Here is a 27,848-nt window from a genome sequence, read left to right as displayed (position 1 = left end):
ACAAAAAAGCAGGTGAAATAGACAGTTACAATGACGACAATAACAACCAACACCATAAATTCTTTTTTAGTACACTGAGAGAAAACTTCTCACTAACGAGAAAGAAATAAAAAAGAAAATTAAAATCTCCGGCAATGCTCACAGTCATTGAATAGCTACATGTGTACAGCACTTGGGTATTTTTACATACTTCACATTTTAGCCTTCAGAGCAGCTCACAGGGGTAAATTTAATTTTTAGTTCAGCTCCTGGCACAGTGCCCAGCACAAGTTAAATAAATGTTCTGTGAGTAAATGACCCTATTTTTAGATGAGGAAATTGGGGCTCAAGGAGAACAAGCAATATAATGTTCCCCTCCTTTCAGCCATCTCCTTTTCACCCCACTGAATGCAGTAGTCCTGGTGCCCTGAACTTGAACTTCTTCTGCTTTCCAGACTGGTTCGTCTAATCCCGCTCTGACTCACCATGCCACCTCTCCCGGGTATGATGTCTACATTTTAAAACAAAGTGTGAGGAAATAACACATTAGTCCACTTGCCCACCCCGTCTCACGCCAAAAAAAAAAAAAAAAAAAGTCTCTTTATAAAGGAAACTTCTCAGTCTGATAGGAGACTTTTGTTCCCTCATTTACGGTAGAAAGTCCCTAACCTTGGACCTCATAAAACAGCTATTCACATGGAGAAATGAATAACATGAGAAGTCAGCATATAACTTTCCCAGGCTCCAGTACAGATGAGTTACTGCCAAGCTGTCCTTTGACCATCAACCCTCCCATCCACAGAAAATGAACTTTGGAATGCCTGCCCCCAATCGGAGTAGGACTCCTCAGAACCATGGACATTCCTCACCCACTCCTTGGAAGTGGCAGGTAAGGTTTAGCACACAGTCTGTAGAATGTCTACACACATGGCAACCATCTCTGTCTATTGTGACAAATGGCTGGAACTCAAGCATACAATATACCCACTGGTTCTTCTTTTTTGGCAATTACATCAGGAACATTTGTATCTACCATCCCAAGGAAAGGTTAAGAAAGATAGGTCTTTAAACACAAAATGGGTGGAGGCTCAGTCCTGAAAAAATGAATTCTTTCACTCATAACTATTTTTCTTTTTCTGTCAATGAAAATACTTAGAGACTGAGTTGGCAAATGAGAGCCTGGGACACGTGTGGGGAAATTCTGGTTCCTGCAGCAGCTACTGCTGCTGCTACTGACTAATCGCCCTGAATTCACTTTGTCTCCACCAGAACTCTGCCCCAACTTCCTTGGTAATTCCCCAGCACAGGGAGTATGCAATCGCTTGATACTTTGCTGTTTCTAAGATTGGAAATGGAATATTTGTGTAACTTCCTTTGCCAGAGGGAATGATGACCTTTAACTTTTCATCGAAAGAGAAGGAAGTGGGTGCTGTAATACAATTCTCTCTGTCAGTACTGTCTAGTGAGGCTAAGAATCATCCTTGGAGTGACCTCAGCAGAGTCCTCGAGAGACAGCTGGGCAGTGGCTCTATGGGTGTCCTGGGCCTAAGCCCCATCTGCCCTCCTCCTAACCCACCCTCCACTCTCAGGAGGCCTTGGATTCTATTTTCTAAGACCAGGAATGAAAAAGACTCAACAAGAACCTTACAGTCCCTACTTGAGCCTGCTTCCCAAGTCTGTCCTAGGAATGTCCCTCCAATCCCCCAGCTCATCAGCCTTGTGGCCTCCCTGTGTGAGGAAGGTACTTTCTACCTGGCCACCAAAAATAGTCCTCCCTGGACTTCAGGCTGCTCCTCATCAGCTGATGCCCTGCAGGTTCACACCTCCCAAAGTTCTCTTCCTGGCCCCAGGCCCTGGAATCCCTGTATTCAGCAACTCATCTTCGGCTCCCTCTCTCTCTGCCCTCCCTTCTCTCCCCTGCCAGGAAGGCCCTTTCCTAAGCGACAACAGACATACCCCTATGGACCTCCACACCATCCTGCATTGAGTGGGAGCATCGCTTTTATCTCTGCAAGACCTCTCCCTTACCCATGGGCTGGCATACTCTCCTCCTGAGAAGTTTCCCAAAGCAGCTGCTGCAGTAGAAGCAGGAAAGGAGAAAGGGAGGGGATGCTACTTTTTTTTTACTGAATGCCACGGGTAAACAATATATTGGGTCATCTGAACTTACTGAAGTACAAACCAGAAATGGTATTTTTTTCCGGTAACTATCTTCAAACATGCTCTGTCAGAACCCCCTGACATCTCAGGCCACTGCAGAACTTTTTGGTAAATAACTTGCATATATGAACAGTCCCAGAGCCCAGAAAAAATAACAGCTATGCACTCTTGTACCTATTTGTGTACTTTTTGCCAAACTCCATTGAAATATTAAAACATTAAGGGGATTATTAAATACACAACTCCACAATGATGGGAAGAGCAAATGAGAAGACAGCAACAGTGCGGGAGAAAGGGATACATTTCTTTGATCAGTCAGGCAATTCTCTGGCATTCACATCACTGAGTTCATATTTGCAGTAGCAATTCAAGAGTTCTGAGTCTCACACAGAAGTATCTTTAAGAAAAAAAGAAGAAATAATTTGAAGGCTGGAAAGCAGTTGGGTAAATGGCAGCTGATCCTAAGTAAGCAGTGGAGAAGTTGAGGACCAATCAGCATCTAGTACCTTTGGGATTGGGATCACAGGGATGGTAAAATAAAAAAAAGATTGCATGAAAGCTGGTTAAGCAATAGAGATAATTGGGGGGGAAAAAGGAAAAAAAGAAATAGAGATAATTCTCCAAACACTCCCCCAAAAAAATACATTCTGTATGTTTCCATTTATATAAAATTCTAGAAAATGTAAACTAGGACAAGAGTCATGGCTCACGCCTGTAATCTTAACAATTTGGGAAGCCAATGAGGCAGGATTGCTTGAGGCGAGGAGTTCGAGACCAGCTGAGAAACATAGTAAGACTCATTTCTACTTAAAAAAAGAAAAAGAAAAATGTAAGCCAGGTGTGGTGGTGTACACCTGCAGTCCCAGCTACTCAGGAGGCTGAAGTGGGAGGACCACTTGAGCCTAGGAATTCAAGGCTGCAATGAGCTATTATCACACCACTGCACTCTAGCCTGGGCAACAGAATGAGACCTTGTCTCAAAAAAAAAAAAATTAGAAAATGTAAACTAATCTATAGTGACAGAAAACAGATGATTGTTTGCTTGACAATGAAGGAGGAGAGGAGAAGGAATTACAAAGACGCTTGAGGTAACTTAGGAGGTATATAGTCTCTTCTCACACTGTTACAGGGAGCTACCTGAGACTGGGTAATTTATGAAGAAAAGAGATTTAACTGACTCACAGTTCTGTAGGCTGTACAGCAGGCATGGTTAGGGAGGACTCAGGAAACACAATCATGGCACAGTAAGCAAGCACATGTTCACATTGCAGCAGGAGAGAGAGCCAGCAAAGGGGTGCTCGTGAGAACGCATTCAGTATCTAGAGAACAGCAAGGGGGAAGTGCACCCCCACAATTCAATCACCTCCCACCAAGCCCCTCCTTCAGCTTTGGAGATTACTATTCAACATGAGATTTGGATGGGGACACAGACCCAAACTATATCAGGAGGTGATAAATATGTTTACTATCTTGATTGTAGTGATGCTTTCACAGGGTTATATCAAAATATAAGTAACGCAATTTAAATATGTGCTCTGTTTATTATATGTCTCTTTTATGTCAATAAAGCTGTTCTTTAAAATTTTTTTTGACAAGGTTTTGCTCTGTCACCCAGTATAGTGGTGAAATCACAGCTCACCGCAGCCTTGACCTCCTGGGCTGAATAAAGTTATTATTTTAAAATGCTAGCCGAGCTGTGAGAAAATTCTCATTTGTTGCTAGTTGATTCAGCCTTCTTGGAGAACAGCATGATAATTATTTAACTTCTGAGTAATGATAAAAATGATATTAACAGGGAAAAATAAATGGTTAGATTTTCAGATCATCTTTTTAATACTAGCAGAAAACAGAACGTTAAGGTAGGAGATTACTAAAAAATAAGATGATCATTGAAAGGATTCAGCATGGTATTGAAAATTCCAGGCTTTCTCCCTCATATTACATGCAGAAGGCTGGTAGCCAGGCCTTTACCCTCCAGGCAGGAGATCGAAAGAGCCTTCCCCAGGGAATCAGTCCTATATTAATATTAGGGGCTCCCAAATCCATTGGCCTTGCCAGGACATCAAGCAATGACACACAACCAACAAGCCTCACGCATGTATTGAGAGTTTCCAATCAGCTTTTTAGTTGCCCACTCTCAAAAATCTAATATTACTAAACATCTGCAGAAAGTTTCTAGAGATCTCTATCTGCAAGATAGAGATCAAAACAAAACAACCCAAAAAAGCATATGGGGAAAAAGAGACTGGGTAAAGAGAAGAAAACTTTTAAAGAAGATCAGGTGCCGTGGCTCGCACCTGTAGTCCCAACACTTTGGGAGGCTGAAGCAGGAGGATTGCTTGAGCCCAGGAGGTCAAGACCATCCTGGGCACATAGCAAGACTTCATCTTTATTAACAGTTTAAAAATTAGCTGGGTATGGTGATACATGCCGGTGATCTCAGCTAGTTGGAGGGCTGAGGTAGGAGGATAGCTTGAGCCCAGAGATGAAGGCTGCAGTGATCCATGATCACACTACTGCACTCCAGCCTGAGTGACAGAGTGAGACACAGTTTTGAAAATAAAAATAAATAAAAATTTTTAAACTATTATAAATATCTCTAGAGTAATAAGATAGTAGATCCATCAAATAAAGGCAAAATACTATGGGGGGAAATGTGAGGAAGAGAGAACTGTATTCAAAGTAAAAATATATATAGTAAGAAAAATGAAATTCAATAAAAGAGTTGGTAAATAAGGTCAAGCAATTCTCTCAGAAAGTAAAGCAAAAGGATAAAGACTTAGAAAATGAGGTAAAGTTAATAGGAATATTAGACAACCACTCTAAGAGACTCAGAGCTGAAAACAGACCAGAAAGAGACAAAAGAAAAATAATTTTTCCAGAGAAGGAGATAAGAGAAAAAAAAACAGTAAGAAAGGAAATAATAAAGTTTGCAGAACTTGAAGACCATGAGGTTTTCCAGATTAAATGGCCCATTGAGTGCCTAAAATAATGAATGAAGAAAGACATACATCATGAAATTTCAGAACACTGGGGATAAAGAGACAATCCTACAACATTCCAGACAGAAAATAGCAGTCACATGGAAAGAATCAGGCATTTGAACGGTGTCAGATCTCTCACAGCAATATTGGAAGCTAGAAGAAAATGGAGCAATGTCTTAAAAATCAGGAAGGAAAATTAATTCCAACTTAGAATTCTATACCTAGCTGATCTACCAGATGTCAGGATAGGATAAAGATATTGTCAGATATGCAAGTTTCTAAAGAAAATGTTTCTTCCTAGACATCTTCCCCAAGAGGCCACTGAAGGGAAAGAAGAAGAAAGAGCCAAGGCAGAGATTAGGTGAAGGGAATCCTGATGGTGAAGGAGATCCCAGGATGAAAGTGGGCACAGCAACAAGGAGCCACCAGACCAACTTGGAGCAGGGTCAGAGAGCGCTAGGAATTTTTTTTCCTAAGATAAAAATAAACTGCCTAATACATCTGAATGTCTTAAAGGAGATTTAAATAATTAGTGAAAAGTTTAAAGTGAAATTAATGATAATCAGAGGTGGATTTACTGTAAAGCTAATCAAACTTAAATTTCAGAACACTTCATCTGCAAGAATCCTTTCCAAAGCCCTGTACCTAATTTTGTATTTATAATTTTACATTTGTTTTTTTAAAGAGGACCACAAATATAAACTTATTCAGCCTTTGTAATAAGTACATAGGAAACTAAGAAACTAGGGGGAAAAGACAAAGAAAAGTACCTGGTTTGCTAAATGGTTTGGATCTGAATAACATATAATCATAATAATACAAGCACTGATTAATGGTCTAAGAAAATGAAGATATAATTGCATTAGAAAGACCAGGAGGTAGGAAATGTGAATGTATGTGGTATAGACTGGGGCAGAACAAAGAACCTAAATCCTCGTTTTCCAAAGATAATTGTTAATAACCTAAAACTTAAAATTCAAGAAGTAACAATAAAAGCACGTCATTAAGAAACTAGTACTAAGCACTAGATAGGAAGGTAGAGATGGGGGAAAGAATCTGATCATTTTTTGCAACAAATTTTGTAAAACTGTTTGACTGTTTACATGTAGAACTTGGATCTTTTTGAAAAAAAAAAAAAAACACAGACTAATAATACCATTATTTTTTAACTGGATTTTTGAAAAAGAAGATAAAAATCAGTATTGTCTTAATACTTAAAACTCATTCCAAGTTCATCCAAAACTTACATTCAAAAATTACATTCAAAATTACATTTAAAATACCCAACACTTACATTCAAAAATTAAAACTTCTGGAAGATGAGTTTGCAGATGTTCATTATGCCCATTTCTTAACTTGTAGGTTTGGAAAAATGTCATGATGAGAATTGAGGTGAAGGATGAGAAAAGAAGAAAAACATCAATCCTACATCCCATTCAATTTTCAGCCCGACCTATAGCTCTGGAGAAGGACAGCAGGTCCATCTTTCAATCTTTGCCCTCCTTCTGGCTCTTCCTCCTTTAAGTTGGAGCCCAAGACGAGGCACTGGGAAATGGAAAATTCTTTTATATGTGGTACGTGCTGGGGAAACTGCCATGGAGACCTGGCCCCACTGTGGGGCAGGAATGCTCAGCTGAGGCCTCGTGCCCATGCTAGCATAGACTCATCTGGATGTGTAAGGTGATCTGACAGGGCAAAGAGCAGGAAGTCATGTATGGGTATGAAGTGATCTGTATGCAAGGGCAGGGAGAACGTGCAGAGGAATGGGACATGAGAAAACAGCACAGCACATTTCTTTAGCAGGTGTCTGCTTAACCACAGGAGGTCACAGAGAAAGAGGCTTAGAGGAGTTATTTTCACTGTGAGATGTGAGTGTAAAAAAGTGTCCAAGACACAGAGAGTACCAGGGGGATGTCCTCCTTCCTACACGAATGCAGAATGATCACAGGTCTTATGACATACACACAGGTCCTCAGAGGAGAGACAGGCCTCCAGAGTGGACATCAGCATTCTCCTCTGGTCAGCAGCAGCAGGGCCAATGCTGGGGCCCTCATGAAGCTTCATGGGCAATGAGCTCTCAGCAACAGCATGAACAGTGCCTGGGGGACTGTAGCTACTAGCCTGATTTTCATGTAAGATGGCCTCTGAGGACTCAGAGATGTGCCAGGCTGAGACTTGTAGGCAGCTCCAAGTTCTTGGTAAGAAGGCAACAGGAACTAGGGAAACTGGAATTATTGTTATTGTTTACACCACACAGTCATGAGGTCCAGAGAGTCTCTCTTATTTTTTTTAAAGACAGGGTCTCACTCTGTCACCCAGTCTAGAGCTCACTGGCATGATCATGGCTCAGTACAGCCTTGACCTCTAGGCTCAAGTGATCCTCCTGCCTCAGCCTCTCAAGTGGCTGGGACAACAGGTACATGCTACCATTCCCAGTTAATATTTTGTGTATTATTATTTTTGGTAGAGACTCGTTCTCCCTCTATTGCCTAGGCTGGCCTCAAACTCCTGGGCTCAATGATCCTCTGGCCTCAGCCTCCCAAAGTGTTGAGATTACAGGCATGAGACACTGCACCAAGCCGGTATAGTCTTTTAACAACTACTGAGGTACGACTACCATTTTAAAAACTACACAAATTTAAATATGCAATTTGATAATTTTGACAAATGTATACACCAGTGAAACTATCACTACAGTCAAAATAATGAACATATCCATCACTCCCAAGCTTCCTCACACCCCTTGGTAACCCCTCTCTCCCCACTCCCTGCCCCCTAATATCAGACAACTACTGTTGCATTCTGTCCCCATGGGCTCATTTACATTTTCTAGAATTTTATATAAATAAAATGATATAGTATATACTCCTTCGTGTATGGCTCCTTTTGGCCCAATTATGTCAAGATTCATGCTTACGGCTGTGTGTATCCTTAGCCCATTGCTTTATCTTGCTGAGTAGGATACCACTGCGTGGATAGACCATATCCATTCACTCTTGAATGCTGAATTTTCTCAGTTTTTAGCAATGACAAATAAGGTTGCTATGCACATTCTGGTATAGGTATTTGTACAAGCACAGGCTTTCATTTCTCTTAAGACCTAGCCGTGGAAGGACTGAGTCATATGGTAAACAGGTGTCTAACTTTTTAAGAAACTGTCAAACTGTTTCCCAAAGGGATTGTTCCATTTTACATCCCCACCGGCAGTGTATGAAAGTTCCCGTTCTTCCACATCCTCACAAGTCCTTGGTATGGTCAGTCTTTTTAATTTTGGACATGCTAGCAGGTATGAAATGAGGCCCAGAGCGTCTCAAGTTACATTTGTATCCTTTTTGGCATCCAAAATGGTGTGAAGGATAGAGAAAATACTAGTTCCTTAATTGGTCAATCATTTACAGTAAGTGGAATTTTTTACAAACCAGAAGTTCCACTGGGTTAAACTATGCTATTTATTATTGACAATGTTGCATGTGTATGTGCCAAGAGGCACATACACATACAAAGAAACAGGAAGGTGCAGAGACAAGGCAGGGCATTGACAAGGTGACTTGGGCTCGGGTTCTGCCCTATCACCTAGTAAAATATTAGTTAAGTAGCCATGAGTAACTCACTTAACTTGTCATGGGCTCCATTTTCTTATCTGTAAAATAGGAACACTGAAATAGCTAGTTTGCCAAGGTTTGTGGATAATCAAAATTACAAAGATCAGTGACATTTCTATGAGAGAAATATATTGCCAAGTATTTTATGGAGTACATCAGACACAAAAGAAGACAAACTGAATATTTTTTTAGTATTTCTTTTTTACCAAAAAATTCACATTTTGTTAAATTTTCAGAACTACTTCTTGAGGAGAGTGTAGCTGCCCCCATTTAGAATGATAGAAAACATCAATCTGTCTGACTCCAAAGCCAAGTTCTCGCTACAACGAGAAATGAAACAATTGGATCACTACAGATGCAAGGACCTCTCAGGGGCCCACAATTGTGAATTCTGTTCCCCTACGGAATAGAGTTAAAATTCCATAATACAGTATTCCCTAGCTTTTCCACGGTTTCACTTTTCATGGTTTCAGTTACCCACAGTCAACTGCAATTCAAAAATATTAACAAAAAATTCCAAAAATAAACAATTCATAAGTTTTAAATTGCGCTCCATCTGAGTAGTGTGATAAAACATGTGCCACCATCCCGCCTGTCCAGCTTATCATTAGTCATTGACATTGTCTGCTCCTGACATCCAATCGTGACTCTATGTTGCAGGATCACCAAAGCAGATGACACTCCTTCTGACATATCATCAAGCCAATATCAGCCTAACACTACATCACAATGCCCACATCAGTCACCTCACTTTATCTCAAGGAGGAATTAGATCAACTCACATCATCACAAGAAGAAGGGTGGGTATAGAACAGTAAGATAATTTTGGGCCAGGCATGGTGGCTCACTCTTGTAATCCCAACACTTTGGAAGGCCAAGGCAGGAGGCTTGCTTAGGCCCAGATGTTCAAAACCAGCCTGGGCAGCATAGTGAGACCTCCTCTCTCTACAAAAAGATAAACAAAATTATCCAGGCATGGTGGTACATGCCTATGGTCCCAGCTACTCAGAGGGCTGAAGTGGGAGGATCACTTGGTCCCAGGAGGTTGAGGCAGCAAGGAGCTGTGATTGCACCACTGCACTCCAACCTGGGCAATAAATTCAAAATATTATCTGAATGTGGTCTCTTATTCAAAAAAAAAAGGTAATTTTGAGTAAGAGACCACATTCAGATAATTTTTATTACAGTATATTGTTATAATTGTTCTATTTCATTATTATAATTGTTATTTTCTTTCTCTGCCTAATTTATAAATTAAATATTATCATAGGCATGTATGAATGTATAGGAAAATCATAGATATATAGGGTTGGGTACTATACACAGTTTCAGGCATTCATTGAGGGGCTTGGAACGTGTCCTCCTCAGAAGAGGGGGCACTACTGTCATCTCCTCAGTAATCCTTGATTCAATCATCAACACAAATTGTTTGGTCAGGTCTTGCCTCTGGAGACAAAATTGCTAAGGATTTAGAGGGGAAAAAAAGGTGGTTCACTGGGAAAGTCACCTCTGCTCTATTGGAGAGCAACTTAAAACCCAGATCATGACAAGTAGAAAGGCCACTCCACACTCTCCTTCACACCTGGAGTATTCAGGAGTCAATCATATTTCAGGACCAACAGGGGCAAACTGGGGAAAACTGAGCTGCCTGGAGGAAAGCAATCAGCTCCACAAGGAGCTTGAAAAACAAGTTCTGGGAGGAGCAGTTGCAGAAGACTCGGGGACACATAAGAGATGCCATCAGATTTCAAAGGGCTGCCTCATTGTGTCAGACCTGTGCATCTTCAAGGGCATAAACAGATGGAATAAGCAGATGAGACTCACAGAGGACATCAAAATAGTGACTCCCCAGAGTAAAGAACATTCTAGTAACAGAGCTGTCCAGCTGCAGAGTGGACTGCTTCACAAAGCAACAGGTGTCCTGCCTCTTGAATCGCCATCTTCATAGGAATGCAGTAAAAGGGACTTAATTCCTGCCCGGAAGAAATGGTTAGACTAGGGAAAGAAATCCTAAATTTTTTTAAAGGAAGCGACTATAGGCATCTCCTGGGAGTTTTCTAAAGACTTTGTTTAAAGAAACTAAAGAGCTGGGACAGGAAATGCCAAATTAAATTAAGAAAGACTTGCTTTAAGACAATGCAAGTGGCTGGTAATGAAGGAATGAGTCCTAGGCCCTGGATCAACTGTATTAGGCATTGCTGAGTATAGAGCCAATTCTGTTCACTAGGTTTACTTAGAAAGGGCCAGATGAGAAGGACTTTTCCAAAGGCACCTACTACCCAAAAAGCTGCCAAGGAGTCCAATGGAGCCCAGAGAGAATATTTCCAAGAACCGAGGCCCAGAGGAAGATCTCCTTATAAAATTTTCTTACAAATTGAAGGAGATATTTTTAAATTTTTGTAGTTTTTAAATTTTTTATGTTTTCCTTAAGACACCAGAAATTATATATGTTTGTTGTAGAATTTTTTTTAAATGAAGAAAAGCACAAACAAAATACTCAAAATCTTCTGTAATTCCACCACCAAACTATCACTGCTATTGACATACTGGTACATATCTGGCTAGTCCTTTCTATTTTATAAAATGGAATTACGATATGAATACTGCTCATTAATTGAAATACAAACCAAAATAGGAAATAAAACATATTTGTTTCATCTGTGTCCATGAGTTTACCTTATTATTTTATAAAAAGCTCTTAAAAGTTAACAAATAAAACTTGAACACCCTCAATTAAAAAAAAGTAAAAGTAATTAATAGAAAATTACTGAAAACTTTTTTGAAACCAAAAGTAGTCAGCATTGGTGAAAGGCTACAAAAGTGGACACTTTTATATAATGCTGGCAGGAGGGTAAAAAGACATAACCTTTTTGGAGGACAATTTGCCAATAGAGTACCAAAAATCTTACAATTGAAGAGATCTTTGGGCTGAGTGCAGTTGCTCACACCTGTAATGCCAACACTTCAGAAGTATTACTTGATCCCAGAAGTTCAAGACCAGCCTGGGTAACACAGTAAGACCTCGACTTTATGAAAAATAAGAAAAGTTAGCTGGACATGGTAGCCTGTGGTCCCAACTACTCAGACTGAGGCAGGAGGATTGCATGAGCCTGGGAGGTCAAGGCCGCTGTGAGCCATGTCATGCCCTGTCTAAGAAAAGGAGAGAGAGAGAGAGAGAGAGAGAGAGAGAGAGAGAGAGAGGAAAAGAAAGGAAAAGAAAAGAAAAGAAGACAGAGACCTTTGAACCCTGAATTCCACTTTTAGAGATTTATCTTAAGGAAATTCATTCCAAAGAAATTTATCCCCAGGATTATCTAAATTTTTGTCTTTATTTTCTTCCAGTAACTTTATGGTTTAACTTTATCATGTTTAAGCCTTTAATTTATTCGGAATTTACTTTGGTATGAGGAAGATGTGACCTTATTTTTTCTTTTACTTTAAAAAAATGTATGACAATTATTATTTTAGAGACAGGGTATTGCTCTGTCACCCAGGCTAGAGTGCAGTGGTGTGATCATAGCTCACTGCAGCCTTGAACTCCTGGTCTCAAGCAATTCTCCCCTGTCAGCCTAAGGGTAGCTAGGACCACAGGCATGTACCCCCATGCCCAGCTGTTTTTTCTATTTTCTGTAGAGACGGAGTCTTGCTTGCTTGTTGCCCAGCCCTGCTATGTTGCCAGTCTTGCTATGTTGTCTCAAACTCCTGGGCTCAAGCGATCCTGACACCTCGGCCTCCCAAAGCACTGGGATTACAGGTATGAGCCACTGTGTCCAGCTGCCTTTTTATTTTTTAATTTTTCTAATGCTTTGTTGGTTCCAAAATACCACTTATTAATCCACACTTTCCCCCTCTGGTTTTAAATACTGGAGTGTAACAAAGGCTTTGAAATGTAACCCAACGCTTTATTCAGGCTACATTTGAGGAAATCTGAGATCAAGAGTCTGAAGGCCCAGTTTCCTTCCTCAAACCCAGGATATGGTAAATGTGTCACTTCCACTCTTTCTATTTTATTTCTAAGAACTCCTTCTTTCCAAATTCTGCTATGCCCCTGGCTCAGGTCTATAGAAATTCCCAGGGTCCACAGACAAAGAAGAACTCACTTATGGGGAAATCTGGGAAATGTTTATCTATTCACTTAAGCCTGCCCCATGTGATGACTCAGATTATTAAAGTGCAAAGCATCATTTTCCCCCCCAAACCATTTCCTCCTCCAGACTTCCCTATTTCTGTGGTCCAGACTCAAGATCTTACTGTTACCCTGGAGTCCCCTTCCACTCTCCTGCACACCCAGATGGCCCTCCCTCCCCAGATCCATTCTCCTACCCTCTCTCCCATCAGTTTGGTGAGCTCATCACCGCTTCCCCTGGCCCAGGCTCTCCCTCCATGCCCTGGAGCAGCAGATGGATCTTTCAGCCTTCACTCACTTCATGTGGTAACCTGTGGTGTTCATCACTGTCAGAATCTTCTGCGTCCCCTCACTGCTCTGCTGACAACACTCTAGCAGCTCCTCATTGCTCATTAATGAAAGCCCAGATATTAAACTTCGAAGGCCCAACACAATCTGCCCCTACCCCACCTACCTCTCTAATCTTTTTTCTCCTTACTCTGACAGATAGGCTCTGTCTATCATTCATATATTTTCTTATTACTCTCTTCTACTCTTAGTATGAACTGGATTTAGGGATTTTTTTTTAACATTGCTTTCAAGTATGGAATAAATTTATTCATTTATTTGTTTTTATTTTTATTTCATTTTTTGAGACAGAGTCTTACTCTGTTGGAGTGCAGTGGTGCAATCTCTGCTCACTGCAACCTCTGCCCCCCAGGGTTTCAAGCGAGTCTCCTGCCTCAGCCTCCCGAGTAGCTGGGATTATAGGCACCTGCCACCGCGCCCAGCTAATTTTTGTATTTTTAGTAAAGACGGGGTTTCACCATCTTGACCAGGCTGGTCTTGAACTCCTGATCTCGTGATCCACCCGCCTCAGCCTCCCAAAATGCTGGGATTTCAGGTTTGAGCCACCGCACCCAGCCGATTTTTTTTGTTTGTTTTTTGTTTTTTTGTTTTGTGTTTGTTTGTTTGTTTTGAGACTAGGTCTCACTCTGCCACCTAGGCCAGAATGCAGTCATGCAATTATATCTCACTGTAACCTCGAATTCTGGGCTCAAGCCATCCTCCTGCCTCAGCCTCCTCCAGCCTCAGCCTCCTGAGCAGCTATGACTACAGGTGTCAATCACCACATCTAGCTAATGGGATAAAATATTCCAATGCCTAATCTTAATTTTTTTTTTTTTGAGATGGAGTTTCACTCTTGTCACCCAGGCTGGAGTGCAATGGCGTGATCTCAGCTCACTGCAACCTCCGCCTTCTGGGTCCAAACTATTCTCCTGCCTCAGCCTCCCAACAAGCTGAGATTACAGACACCTGCCACCATGCTCGGCTATTTTTTGTATTTTTAGTAAAGACAGGGTTTCACCATGTTGGCCTGCCTTGTCTCAAACCCCTGATCTCAGGTGATCCACTTGCCTCAACCTCCCAAAGTGCTGGGATTACAGGTGTGAGTCACTGTGCCAGGCCTAATTTGAGTGTTTATTTGTTTGTTTGTTGGAGATAGAGTTTCACTCTTCTTGCTTAGGCTGGAGTGTGGTGGCACGATCTTGGCTCACTGCAACCTCCACTTCCCAGGTTCAAGTGATTCTTCTGCCTCAGCCTCCCAAGTAGCTGGGACTACAGGCACATGCCACCACACCCAGCTAATTTTTGAATTTTTAGTAGAGACAGGGTTTCACCGTGTTGGCCAGGGTGGTCTCGATCTCCTGACCTCGTCATGATCTGCCTGCCTCAGCCTCCCAAAGTACTGGGATTAAAGGTGTGAGCCAGCACACCTGGCTGCCTAATCTTAATTTTTAAAATTTTAAATTACTTTGTACCTAATGCCCATGCATTTACTTTTTTCAGTGGGTCAACAGCCCTCATTTTTGCAAAGGTCGCAGGTACTGGCTGCTCCCTCCAGAAGATGCATGACTCAAGTACATCCCTGTGGCTCTCACCTGGATGCCTGTATTCTCCTTCTCTCACATTTGCCCCTCCTTTGGAATTTATATAGCTAGTTTTAAAACACAAATACAATTTGCTTGCTCTCCTACTTAAAACATCTCGAGGTTTTAAACCATCTTGACCAGGCTGGTCTTGAACAAGGTAAGGCCTTGTAAGGCCTTGTTTTTTCCAAGCTTATCTTTTGAAAGACGTAAGTGCCTGCAAGTTGTACCATGTTAGGTTCTAGGAATTTTTCATCGAAGACTTTATCCGACTATGTTCCTCTAAGTCAAGAAAGCGCTAGGGGCAGAATACAGCACTGAATGACTGAAGAGAAGGCACTGAAATCAGGCCAGAGGATGCTGGAAGGAGCAATGAGGAACATCAGCCACAATGAGGAGCCGGTGATGATTTCGGCTTCACGGGGAGGTATGTGCCACACAGATTTTATCTCCACATGGATGAACCACAGCTGTCAGCTCCCTTGTCTCCAGGACATCACACTTTCCATATTCTCTCCCACCTTCCGGCTTCTGTTCTTCATCTGCCCCGTCCAGGTGAACACTGGTTGGTCAACTGCTAGGCGTGCCTTCCTGCTCTGCACACCCTCTCTGGCCACGCCGCCCACTCCCACATCGCACTGTAGAGGAGCCGCATGTCTAGCTCCAGCCCATCTGGCTCTTGTGAACTCTAAATTCATGCAGGTGACTCTTGTCTGTGTGGCCCCAAAGGCCCATCACACTCCAAAGCATTTTCCCCATGCCTGCCAGAACTTCTCTCAGAGTGCGGTGTCCTGGCTGCTCCCTCCAGAAGACGCGTCACTCCAGCACATCCCCGCGGCTCTCACCTAGATGACTGCATTCGCCCTCTCCCACATTTGCCCCCATCTTTGGAATTCATTCATGTCGATCAATGTAAAACACAAATCCGATTTGCTTGCTCTCCTGCTTAAAACACCTCAAAACTGCCTTCAGGATAACCCACTGTCCTTAACAGGTTGCCCACGGCCTGGCCCTGCCCATCTCTTCAGCCTCATCCCATGCCCCTTGGCCCCTCACTCTCTGGGCTTCTGCTGGCCTGGCCCTTCTTTAGTTTCTCTAACGCACCATGGTCTCTCTATTGTTGGGGCCTCTGCATGTGCTGCTCCCATTGCCTGGGACATGATTTCCTCTCTCTATCTCTACCTGCACCTTCATCTGATTGATTCCTACCCTTCCTATCTATGATGTTAGTTTCTCAGGGACTTTGACTTTTTTAAACTGATCAGGGCCTCCCCAGTATATACCTTCAAAGCACTTTGTATTACTTCTTTCTTAATGACCACCTGCTATAGACTGAACATTTGCATCCCTCCAAAATTCATATGTTAAAACCTAGTCCCAAATGTGATATTTGGAGGAGGGCTCTTTGGGAGGCAGAGCCCACGTGGATGGAATTATTAACCTTCTAAAAGAGACCCCTGAGGGCTCCCTTGTCTCCTCCACCATGTAAAGATGCAAAAAAGGGTATGATCTATGATCCAAAAAGCAGGCCCTCACCAGTTACCCAATATGCTGGCACTTGAAATTCCCCGCCTCCAGAACTGTGAGAAATGAATTTCTATTGTTCATAAGCCACCGAGTCTGTGGTATTTTGTTATAGCAGAATGAACAGACTGATGTGCCACCCAACCATGATTATATGTGTAATTTATGGTTTCTCTGCTAGTTGAGATGCACCATGGGGTTAGGAAACATGCTTTTCTTATTTTCCACACAGTCCTTAGCTCCAGGCATGTTCTTGAATCAAAGATCCCCATCTTTTATGAATGAAGGCACAAGTGAATGAATGAATGAAAGAACTGATAGCCCTCAGTAATTATTCTTGCCTTTTATACCTACTATTGACTAGCTTGCATTCTACTCCAAATTAATTTGGCTTTAACTCCAAATTAATTTTTGGCCAGCCACATTTGACATTCCCTGCGGTAAATCCATGCTTTCCATCCTATGTCAAGGAAGGACCTGGACTAGTAGAGCCAAGAAAGGTCTAAATGCCATGGGTGGGAAAGACAGACTAAATCGGAAAGGAAAAATAGACTGAGCAAACGTGTAGAGATCGGGGAATGCTGGACATTTGGAGAGAAGGAAAAGGAAACTGACACTAAACCGAACAGTCTCACAAACACAATCTCATTTCATCCTTCCAAAACGCTAGGAAGTGAGAATTACTATCCCAGGGCCGGGTACGGTGGCTCAGGCCTGTAATCCCAGCACTTTGGGAGGCCAAGGCGGTGGGTCACCTGAGGTAAGAAGTTCGAAACCATCCTGGACAACATGGTGAAACTCTGTCTCTACTAAAAATACAGAATTAGCCAGGCATGGTGGTACACACCTGTAATCCCAGCTACTTGGGAGGCTGAGGCAGGAGAATCACTTGAACCTGGCAGGTGGAGGCTGCACTGAGCCGAGATCATGCCACCACTGCACTCCAGCCTGAACAACAGAGTAACACTCTGTCTCAAAAAATTAAAAAATTAAAAAAAGAAATAAAATAAAACTATCCCAGTTTTACAGATGAGGCAATGGAAGTTCTAAAAAGTTAAGTAGGAGAGACAGACATGAAATATGTTTCATGTCTTTCCTCATCCTATTTCCTCAGCCTGGGATATCCATTCTCCCTCCACTATGTAAATCTAACTCTTCAAGTTAACAAGTAGCAGCCTCTGAGAAGCCGTCCCTCTATTAGCCTCACTTACTTCCTCTGCATCCCTCTGCTTCCTCTCTGTTATAACACTTCTTTATTCTGCTGGCATCACAGTCATCTCCACATGCCTTCCTCATAAGTTAAAAGCTTGTTAAGGGCAAGTGGAGTTCTTTGCCACATCCTTCCCCAGGGCTTCTAACGCAATTCCTCACGCATGACAGAGTTGTAAAACAGGTTACCAAGCTGTCTCCAGGCAGGTTTGCATGGAACTGTGCTCTACAGGAATACCCGCTCCCTCTAGGTCCTGGGTCCTGCTACTCAGTTTGGGCTCAGGCCCCTTCATCCTGCTCTTTCTCGCTTGGGGAGCCACAGTACCTTTGAGCAATTTTGCAGTGGATAGAACGGCCCGTTAGGGGCAGCACAAAGACCCCATGGAGGGAAAGTGATAATCATATTTTTTAGATGTTCATTTTCTTAACAAAATGTTCTAATACTTGTCCAGACTTTCAAACTCAAAAACCTGAGCCTCCTTTTCTTGAGGATCATCAAAGGCCCTGATGATCCTTCAGGTATGTCAAGCTTTCTAGAAAATAAGGCTAAGTCATAATCACTTAACACACATGGCTAAATGGCCATTTCCTTCTAATTTATCAACAACTGTTACATATTTCTATACTAGAAAAGAAGCATTTCTATTTACACTCAGAATGATAAGTTAAATTTGGCATCCAAGTAAGGCAGAAAGAGTATAGCGTGTATCTATTTGTAACTCAACTGTGCATGAGACAAAGATCCTGTTTAGGAGAATGAGTCTAGCAGGGGCCCTGAGCAACCGAACACAATCTATCAAAAGCACGGAGGTGCCATGAAGTAAAACATGGTCACGTTCTAGTCATGAAATACTGAACAAACGGGGATGGAAGAATCCCAGTAGTTAGCCAGTCCAATCTCCTCCTTTCATAGATAAGGAAAGCCCAGAGAAATGTGGGAATTGCCAAAGGTCACATAGCTCATTAGGAGCAGAGCCAGAATGAGGACACAAGTCTCTTTCCCCTCCAGCCACATTGTATGCCACACCTCCCACTCATGCTTCCTGCACCACAATTGCCCTAACCAGGGGCCCATCCTCCCCTGCAGCCAGGAGTTCACAACAAAAGGAGGAAGGAGAGAACTGTGCACTGGCGAAGGACTTTTCCTATTGATATTTGCAATGCATAAAAAGTCAGCCTTGCCTCAGATTGAATGCTTATTTTACATTTATGAAAAATGCTTGGAAAAACTGCAGAGCACCATATCAGTGTTAGATTAGCAGTCTATTTATTACATGATTTGTATCTGGGATATTAACCCAACCGTACCAACCTCATTATTGGCCATTTTATTTTCACAGCTAATTTATCTTTAATCTGGAAGTCAAATTTGACCAACATGAAAGTATCTGATTAGTTTCTGGGTTTGTCTTATCGGAAAGTTCATCTCCTAGAGGGTAGAGAATATGACAAGAGGAATGTTAATCTAGACATAATTCTGTCCAAGAATAAAATGATTTGTGAAAGAGGAATTGGAGATAAAGTCTTAACGTCATCTTGGAGCTTGTGATAAAGAAGGGAAGGAGAGTCATATAGGATTAGTCAGAATAGACTAGGTTATACTACAGCAATAAATTCCGAAATCCCAGTGACTTCCTATACCTACTGTAGGTCGTTCTACTCTTGTGCATTTGCAGCCACACCTCATTCATTTGCAGCATTCTCTCAAACACGTGACTTCCAAAGTTGCTGCATCAGGGTAAGTTTATATGACACAGACACACACCGGCCCTTGATTGCGTCAGCCAAGACATGCAACACATCACTTCCTCTCACAGTTCACCAGCCAGAACAAACCACATGTCTAAACTGCAACGGAGACCAGGAAATAAAAAAATAAAGACAGACATTAGTTGAGTAATCTCTCAAATGAGCAGGTATTGGTGAGCACTGTCTACCATACATATGTTCTCTAGATTTCAGGAAAGCAAATGTCAAAACAATTTTTGAGTGTCCTAATTGTCTAAAAACAAATCTACCTATGACTTAAGAAAAGAAAGACTGGTTCTCGCTTTGGCAGCACATATACTAAAATTGGAACGATACAGAGAAGATTAGCATGGCCCCTGCGCAAGGATGACACCCAAATTTGTGAAGCAGTCCATATTTTCTTTGTTTTCTAATGTCCAAGACTGTGGAGAAACTGAGGCTCCTTTAACTGAAGTCACTGACCCCATTAAGGAATGTTCCTACATGTAACCCCATTTCCACCTCCACCTCCAAAAAAAAAAAAGAAGAAAAGAAAGACTGAAAGGAAAGACAGTGCAGTCACAACAACGATTATCTCTAGTTATTAAATTGCAGATTTTCTTTTCTTCTTTACATTTCTTTATTTCCTCAGCAAAATTTAATGAACATGTTTTAGAATCTGAATCAAAAGTAACACTGTTATTCTTGGAAGTTGAAAAACAAGTTCAGACGAGAGATAACCTTGACTCCACTAAAGAAAATGACTCAAAAGAAAAGAGAATTTCTTAAAAATACACTTCTGATGAGATAACCAGAATTAGTAAGAAGGAAAGTGAGAGACAGGAACAAACATGACTGCTTCCACACAGGAAGCTCTCTGAGGATCTCTGATTTTTAAAGGGCATCTATGAAGGTGGGAAAGAAGGACAGGTCTCCAAGAAAGAAGGGAAAGAAGAGGCAGTCCTGTTCATCACTGTATTCAGCCATATTTGTGTTGCTATAAAGGAATACCTAAGGCTGGGTAATTTACAAGGAAAAGAAGTTTATTTTGGCTCCTGGTTTTGCAGACTGTGCAAAAAGTATGACACAATACTTTGTCTGGTGAGGGCCTCAGGAAGCTTCCAAGCATGGCAGAAGGCAAAGGGGGCCAGGCATGTCACATAGCGAGACCAGAAGCAAGACAGTGAGGGAGGAGGTAACACACACACTTCTAAACAACCAGGTTTTGTGAGAACTCAGTCCCTATTGAGAGGACAGCGCAGAATTATTCATGAAGGATCTGTACCCATGATCCAAACATCTCCCAGGAGGCCTCACCTTCAACACTGGGGATTACATTACGATGTGAGATTTGCAGGGAGCAGACATCCAAACCATATTGTTCCACCCCTGGCCCCCCAAATCTCATGTGCTTCTCATGTTGTAAAATAAAATCATGCCTTCCCAATAATCCCCCCAAGTTTTAACTCATTCTAGCCCCAACCCAAAAGTAACAAAGTCCAAAGTCTCATCTGAGATTCAAGTCAAGTTCCTTCCGCCTATGAGCCTGTAAAGTCAAAAACAAATTATTTACTTCCAAGATACAAAACCGATACAGGCATTGTGTAAATATTCCCATTCCAGAAGGGAGAAATTCATCAAAATGTTGCCGGAAAGGGGTCCCGATCCAGACCCAAGAGAGGGCTCTGGACCTTGTACAAGAAAGAATTCCAGGTGAGTCCATAGAGTGAAGTAAAAGAAAGTTTATTAAGAAAATAATGGAATAAAGAACAGCTACTCCATAGGCAGAATAGCAGCTTGGGCTGCTAGACTAAGGATACTTACAGTTATTTCTTAATAATATGTTAAACAAGGGGTGGATTATTCACAAGTTTTCTGGGAACGGAGTAGGCAACTCCCAGAACCAAGGGTTTCTCCCCTTGCTAGTCCATACGGGATACCTTTCAGATGTTGCCATCGCATCTGTAAACTGTCATGGTGCTGAGACAAGCACAGACATGACTGTTTGGGTTTTGGTGGGAGTGTCTTTTAGCATGCTAATACATTATAAGTAGCATACAATGAGCAGTGAGAAGGACCAGAGGTCACTCTCCAGGCTATCTGTATTAGTCTGTTCTCACACTGCTATAAAGAACTGCCCAAGACTGGGTAATTTATAAAGAAAAAAGGTTTAATTGACTCAGTTCTGCAGAGCTGGGGAGGCCTCAGGGAAGCTTACAAGCATGGTGGAAAGGAAAGCAAGCACCTTCTTCACAAGGCTGTAGGAGAGAGTGTGAGCATATGTGTAGGAGGAACTTCCAAACACTTATAAAACCATCAGATCTCATGAGAACTCACTCAATATCATGCGAACAGCATGGGGGAAATTGCCTCTGTGATCCAATCACTTCCCACCACCTCCTGCCCTCAGCATGTGGGGATTAAGGGAACTACAATTCAAGATGAGATTTGGGAGGGGACATAGAGCCAAACCATATCATCACCGTTTCTGCTTTGTGGGTTTTGGCTGTCTTCTTTACTGCAACCTGTTTTATCGGCAAGATCTTTGTTACCTGCATCTTGTGCCAACCTCCTATCTCATCTTGTGACTTAGAATTCCTAACCTCCTAGGAATGCAGCCAGAAGGACTCAGCCTTATTTTACCCAGCCCCTATTTAAGATGAAATTGTTCTGGTTCAAACACCTCTGACAAAAAAAAAAAAAAAAAAAAAAAAGGACAACAGGTCCCAAACAAGTCTGAAATTGAGCAGGGAAGACATTAAACCTTAAAGCTGCTACATAATCTTTGATTCCATGTCCTGCAAGCTGGTTCAAGGGGTAGGCTCGGAAGCCTTAGACAGCCCTGCCTCTATGGCTTCCCTGGGAGTAGCCCATGTGGCTGTTCTCATGGGTTGGAGTTGAGTGCCTGCAGCTTTTCCAGGCTGAGGGTGCCAGCTGCCAATGCATCTACCATTCTGGGGTCTAGAAGGTAGCAGCCCCATTTCCACAGCACCACCAGGCAGTGCCCCACTGGGGACTGTGGATGAGGACTCCAACCCCACATTTTCCTTTCGCATTGCCCTAGCTGAGTTTCTCTGCAAGGGCTCTGCCCCTATATCAGGCTTCTTCCTGGGAACCTAGGCTTTCTGACACATCCTCTGAAATCTAGGTGGAAGTACCCAAGCTCCCTCAATCTTGCATTTTGCACGCCTGCAGGCTTAACACCACATGGAAGCCACCAAGGCTTACAGCTTATGCCCTCTGAAGCAGTAGCCCAAGCTGTATATGGGCCCCTTTGAGCCAAAGCTGGAGCCAGAGCAGAGTGGCCAAGATGCGGCGGCGGTGTCCCAAGGCTGTGCACAGCAGTGGGGCCCTGGCCTGGCATAAAACCTCTGGGCCTAGTGCACCAAATCTCTGCATCTGTGATGGGAGGGGCTGCTTAATAGATCTCTGAAATGCTCTCAAGTCCTTTTTCCTACTGTCTTGGATATTAGCACTAGGCTCCCTTTTAGTCATGCTAACCTTTCTAGCAATGATTGCTCTGCACCCTGCTTGAATTCTTTCTCTGCCACTTGCCCAGGCTGCACATTTTCCAAACTTTTACACTCTACTTCCATTTTAAATATAGGTTCCTTCTTTAAGTCATTTCTTTACCCCTGAGTGCAGGCTGTTAGAAGCAGACAGGCCATATCCTCACTTAGAAATTTCTAAGCAACACTTCGTTATGGGTCTCACTGAACAACACACAGTGCCCTTGCCCCCAGCCATCTTTCTGGGGCTTGCGCACAAAATCTATGAGTGGAAAAAGTGACCTAGAAACTGCAAGGGTGGGAAGAGGAGGCTCTCAGTAAATAAGTTACTGCTTAAAAAAAAGAAGAAATTTGCTGACTGAATGTGAAGCTGTCCCTTCCTACTATGGACTTCAGATTTTAGCCCACTTGAATTGCTTCATATCCTCCAAGCTGCAGCCATCCCTTGATTCTCTGGCTTCCCAAGCACTTGCTGTCTTTGTCACACAGTTTGGGTTCAAGCAGCAAGACTGGTTTCCATGTACATTTTGTAGCTTTCTCGTTTCTCTTTACAATCTCTGTCCTTTGTCTACTGCTTTAAAATCTAGAAATAGTTTTCAAACACAAAGGTGATCCTTTAGAAGCACAAAGCTGATTGTGTCACCAATACATACAACTCTTAATGGCTTCCCGTTAAACTCTGAGTAAAGACCTTATGAAGCCTACTTAAGGCCATAACTATCTGGCTGTTATTTTCCTCCTCATCCTCATCTCACCAACCCACCCTCCACCCCATGCCCCTTACTCCTCCTCTGAGCTCTAAACTCAATGACCTACTTCTACCCTTTTTGACCCCAGGAACTTATCTCAGCCTGGAATTTTCCCTCTTTGCTCTCCACTGAACTGCCCACTTCCAGTCTAAGACATGTGCTTCTGTCACACACCCTTACTGTGCTTATCTCAGTTTGTAATTATCTACTCATTTAGAAAAGTACTGATGAAGGTCTTCGCTGTCAGCTTTCAGGATAGCAGGAATCATGGCTGATTTTACTTACTTAACAGGGTTTCACTCTTTCTAACTCTCCTTTTTTTTTCAGACTGAGTTTCGCTCCTGTTGCCAAGGCTGGAGTGCAAGGCTTATTGCAACCTCCACCTCCTGGGTTCAAGCAATTCTCCTGCCTCAGCCTCCCAAGTAGCTGAGATTACAGGCACCTGCCACCACGCCCAGCTAATTTTTTTTTATTTTTAGTAGAGACAGGGTTTCATCATATTGACCAGGCTGCTCTTGAACCCCTGATCTCAGGTGATCCACCAGCCTCAGTCTCCCAAAGTGCTGGGATTAGAGGCGCAAACCACCATACTCAGCCACTCCTTTTTACTTATGGATGAGATGGTATTAAAGATTATTTCTTCATTTTTTTCTCTCTTCATTGATGCACCTAAGTAGTAGGATACTTTGAACTAGAATTCAAGAAATTGAGTTTTAATTTTACCTCCCACTCTCATATGAATTTTCCATGTGACCTGGGGCCATACTTCCTTGTACGCTGTTCCCTTTTTTATAAATGTAAGAGATTAACCTATATGGGCTCCCATGTGCATCCTTCTCTAACATGTAAGTCTGGGACCTTCAATAGACTAAGACAAAGCAGAATAATTAAAACTTAATGAACACAGGAAAGAAAGCAGCTACATTAAGGAAAAGAGACATCCTCATCGTTGAAGAAGGGTATGCCCTAGTGTCTGGACCTCATTTAGGAAATTTGGTAACCTTGCAACCCTAGATAGATTGCTTAATCTCTCTAGATTTTAACTTCCTCTTCTGATGTGATAAGAACATCTGCCTCACAGGTTTGATGAGAGGATTAAGTGAGATAATGTATTATAATGCCTTGAACATGGTAGGCTGTTAACTCCTTTCCTCCTTCTCTGAAGCTGTCACGGAATTTAAAAACACATAACTAAATAGAGCATGACTTGCAACTAAAGGCTCACTTGTCTCTGCATGCTTTGGCTTAGGTATGCTTTATTCCTCCGAAAAGGTTTTATATCACCTGAAAGGAAATAATTGCATTTCCCTGAAAATTCACAGGAAAAAAATGTTTTTCTCTGCATTCAAGTGATTCTGTCAGATCCTACCATATGCAACAATTTTAAAGTTGCTTCCAAGTATATTTACAAATATTTCCTGTTTTCATGGAACAATGGCAAAATCATGACTGAAGTTCACATCCAGATTCCACCACTAACCATGTACCCAATTACAATAGTTAACCTTCATCCAGGTCTTATATATCACAGAATAAAATCAAATTTCATCAGAGGAGATAAAGAAAGGGAGGGGAGATATTTCTATCCTTTCCCCCCACCCCCCACCAGTTGTTTTTTTTTTTTTTAACAAGGATCCTAGAGTCACTGAATGATAGCATGTTTGAGGGGGAAAGACCCTAAGGATGATCTTTTTCAGCCATAACTTGGTGTTGGTGGTGATAAGAGATCAAGCATCTTTATGCAGTGGAAACAGAAAATTTGACTCGGAAGCAGAAGCCAGAGTTCAAGCACTGGTTTCACCAGTCTTGTGATCTTGGGTTGGTCACTTAACCTCTTCAAGGGTCCTCAGCTATGAAGGAGGATAGTATCACTACCTCTTGCAGGTACAGTGAGGAGGCAGTGAGACAATGCAAGTAAACTATAAAGCAATTGTCACATGAAAGGCATCACCATGGTTCTTTGGACCCACAAGCTCCAATCTCATAGAACATATCCAGTCACCTACCAGTGTAGATCATCTCGCCTTGCACATCTGATTTTGTGGATTATCGGAAAAAGCTACCAATTCCTAGCAAAATCCATGGCACAGAATAAGTACACAATAATTTTTTTTCCTGAGTGATTTAGATGACAGTGACTCATTAAGGATTTTTTGAGGCCTCCTCAGATCCAAGAGGTGGGTGACTGAAGCCACCCAAAGTCCCTGTCACAGGATGGCTCCCAACACACACACCACAGGCCTGCCCAGTATGTTCCACTATCTACCCAGTAGAGCTCTGCCCAGTATGTTCCACTATCCCTTTTCTAGAAGAAATGATCTTTGTTCATAGTCACAGAAAAGTGGGCTCCCCAAAACAATGCAAGGGCCCACGTTTTTTTGAACCTCACTTACCCTAGTCTTCCTTTAAAAATCCATTTCCAGCCGGGCACGGTGGCTCGTGCCTGTAAACCCAGCACTTTAGGAGGCTGAGGTGGGCAGATCATGAGGTCAGAAGATGGAGACCATCCTGGCCAACATGGTGAAACCCAATCTCTGCTAAAAATACAAAAAAAAAAAAAAAAAATAGCTGGGTGTGGTGGCACACACCTGTAGTCCTAGCTACTCAGGAGGCTGAGGCTGGACAATCACTCGAACCAGGAGGCGGAGGTTGCAGTGAGCCAAGATCTCATCACTGCACTCCAGCCTAGTGACAGAGTGAGACTCTGTCCCAAAAAAAAAAAAAAAAAAAAAATCAAATTTCAAGAAGGTCATGTGAAAAAAAAGGTTGGGTGATATCCTAATCCAAGTTGGCTGTTTCTCAACCAAGTTCTCCTTGAGAAATTAAACAATCACATTGGGAAATTCTTTACAACAGAAGAGTGAGGATGGGATCAGGATGGGTATTGCCTATGTTGGTGGAACAGGGGTGTTTTCTTGGATTACCAAAGAGATGCTATGTTTTGCTCCCAGAAGCTAAATACCTTCAGGCTTTCGATGGTGGCCTTCATCTGAAAATGTTATCCCTGTTGAAGCTTTCAAGCCAATATTTTCATAAGAACTGTATTTTCTTTGGTGAACTAAGGCGTTATAATGATGATTATACAGGTTCTTGAGTGACTGAAGCTATCATTAGTGTTGTTATTATTTTTGTTTAGTAGCATCTCCATAGCAGCTCACATTTGCAATGTGCTTTGCAATTGTTCCTTAGCAATAGCCCTCACAAGATTCTCAGGAGGAGAGCAGGTAATCAAGATTAACATTTCTGTGTTGCCTAAGGAGGAACCAAGGTAAGCAGAAATGTACAGCCAGCTGGCATCACTGTTTCTTCAGGATTTATCCTGAGACATCCAAGCTTCTACCCTACTCTGGTGTTACACTTAAATTGCTTACATCAAAGTGTGGTTATTTCTGTGGCTCTTGTTATAACTATTATAGCACCAGGTCTATGACCAGGAGAATTAGACTGGCATTAAATCAGAATAAGAGATTTTGCACCTGAAATAGACCTTATGATCATCTAACCAATTCCATTATTTACAGTTAAACAGGAACAGAGAAAATACTTTATCCAACTCAAACAAGCCACTTTACTTCCAGATGCATGCTTTTTTGCTTTTCTGTACCATGTTTCAGTGCCTTGCCTTTCTCTTTAATTTTTTTTTCTCTCTTCTACCTTGTTCTTCCATCCATTTCCTTTGTTTGTTTGTTATTTTTTTAGAAAAGGGGCTTCACTATGTTGCCAACACTGGCCTCAAACCCCTGACCCAAGTGATCATCCTGCCTCAGCCTCCTGAATAGCTAGGACTAGGGGGGCATGCCACCACACCTAGTTCATTGCCTTGATTTAAAATGTCCATGGCTTAAACTCCAACTGGGAACCCGAAACATTCATTTGCTAAGAGTCTGGTGTTCTGCCACCTGAACTAAGCTGGCCACGGGAATTATAAAAAAGAAGAAATTCTTTAATACTACTGACCAGGCAACACCACTGAAGTCTCATATGTAAAAACCCATGTCTTCCTTTCTCCCAAACTCCATTCCAAACTTAGCTACTGGCTTCTGGCTGGGGCCTTGCCCATACCTCCTGGGGCTTGCACACGCCATGGTGTATCTACAGAAGACACACTTTGGGCATATCCTACAGAAGACCAGACTTCTCTCTGGTCCTTGTTAGAGGACTACTTTACTATAACAGGGCCAGGGCAAAGAGTTCTCTGTCCCCTCTGTAGGAAATGTGTTGACAATATTCAGAGGAGTAAGAGGATCAAGACTTCTTTGTGGTCAAATATCACCTTTCTCTTCTCTACCCTGTCCTAACCAGGAGCTTGTCACGCCATACTCTGAGGTGATTTACACCTTAATCAAGCAAACTTCCCTCTTCAGAAAT

The 27,848-nt window shown here is 42.2% G+C and overlaps 1 protein-coding gene and 1 non-coding gene across 4 annotated transcripts in view; one reads left to right on the top strand and one right to left on the bottom strand.

Annotated features, from left to right (window-relative positions):
* Nucleotides 1–6,744, bottom strand: part of IL37 (interleukin 37) — a 114,571-nt gene extending 107,827 nt beyond the window's left edge. Inside the window, exon 1 of one of the 3 annotated variants that reach the window (XM_074397055.1) lies at nt 6,418–6,744. The gene's annotated coding sequence lies outside the window, so the exon portion shown is untranslated. The remainder of the gene's footprint in view (nt 1–6,417) is intronic. The other 2 variants (XM_074397053.1, XM_003942502.4) reach the window with 2 other exon arrangements.
* A 12,793-nt stretch (nt 6,745–19,537) lies between these two features.
* Nucleotides 19,538–19,644, top strand: LOC120361921 (U6 spliceosomal RNA). Its single transcript, XR_005577956.1, has one exon. It is a non-coding gene; the product is annotated as a U6 spliceosomal RNA (small nuclear RNA).
* The last annotated feature ends 8,204 nt before the right edge of the window (nt 19,645–27,848 follow it).

This window comes from Saimiri boliviensis, chromosome 1, assembly GCF_048565385.1.
Source record: "Saimiri boliviensis isolate mSaiBol1 chromosome 1, mSaiBol1.pri, whole genome shotgun sequence".
NCBI classification, from domain to species: Eukaryota; Metazoa; Chordata; class Mammalia; order Primates; family Cebidae; genus Saimiri; species Saimiri boliviensis.
Note: the sequence above shows the minus strand (reverse complement) of the source record. Positions and strands in the feature narration are given on the sequence as shown.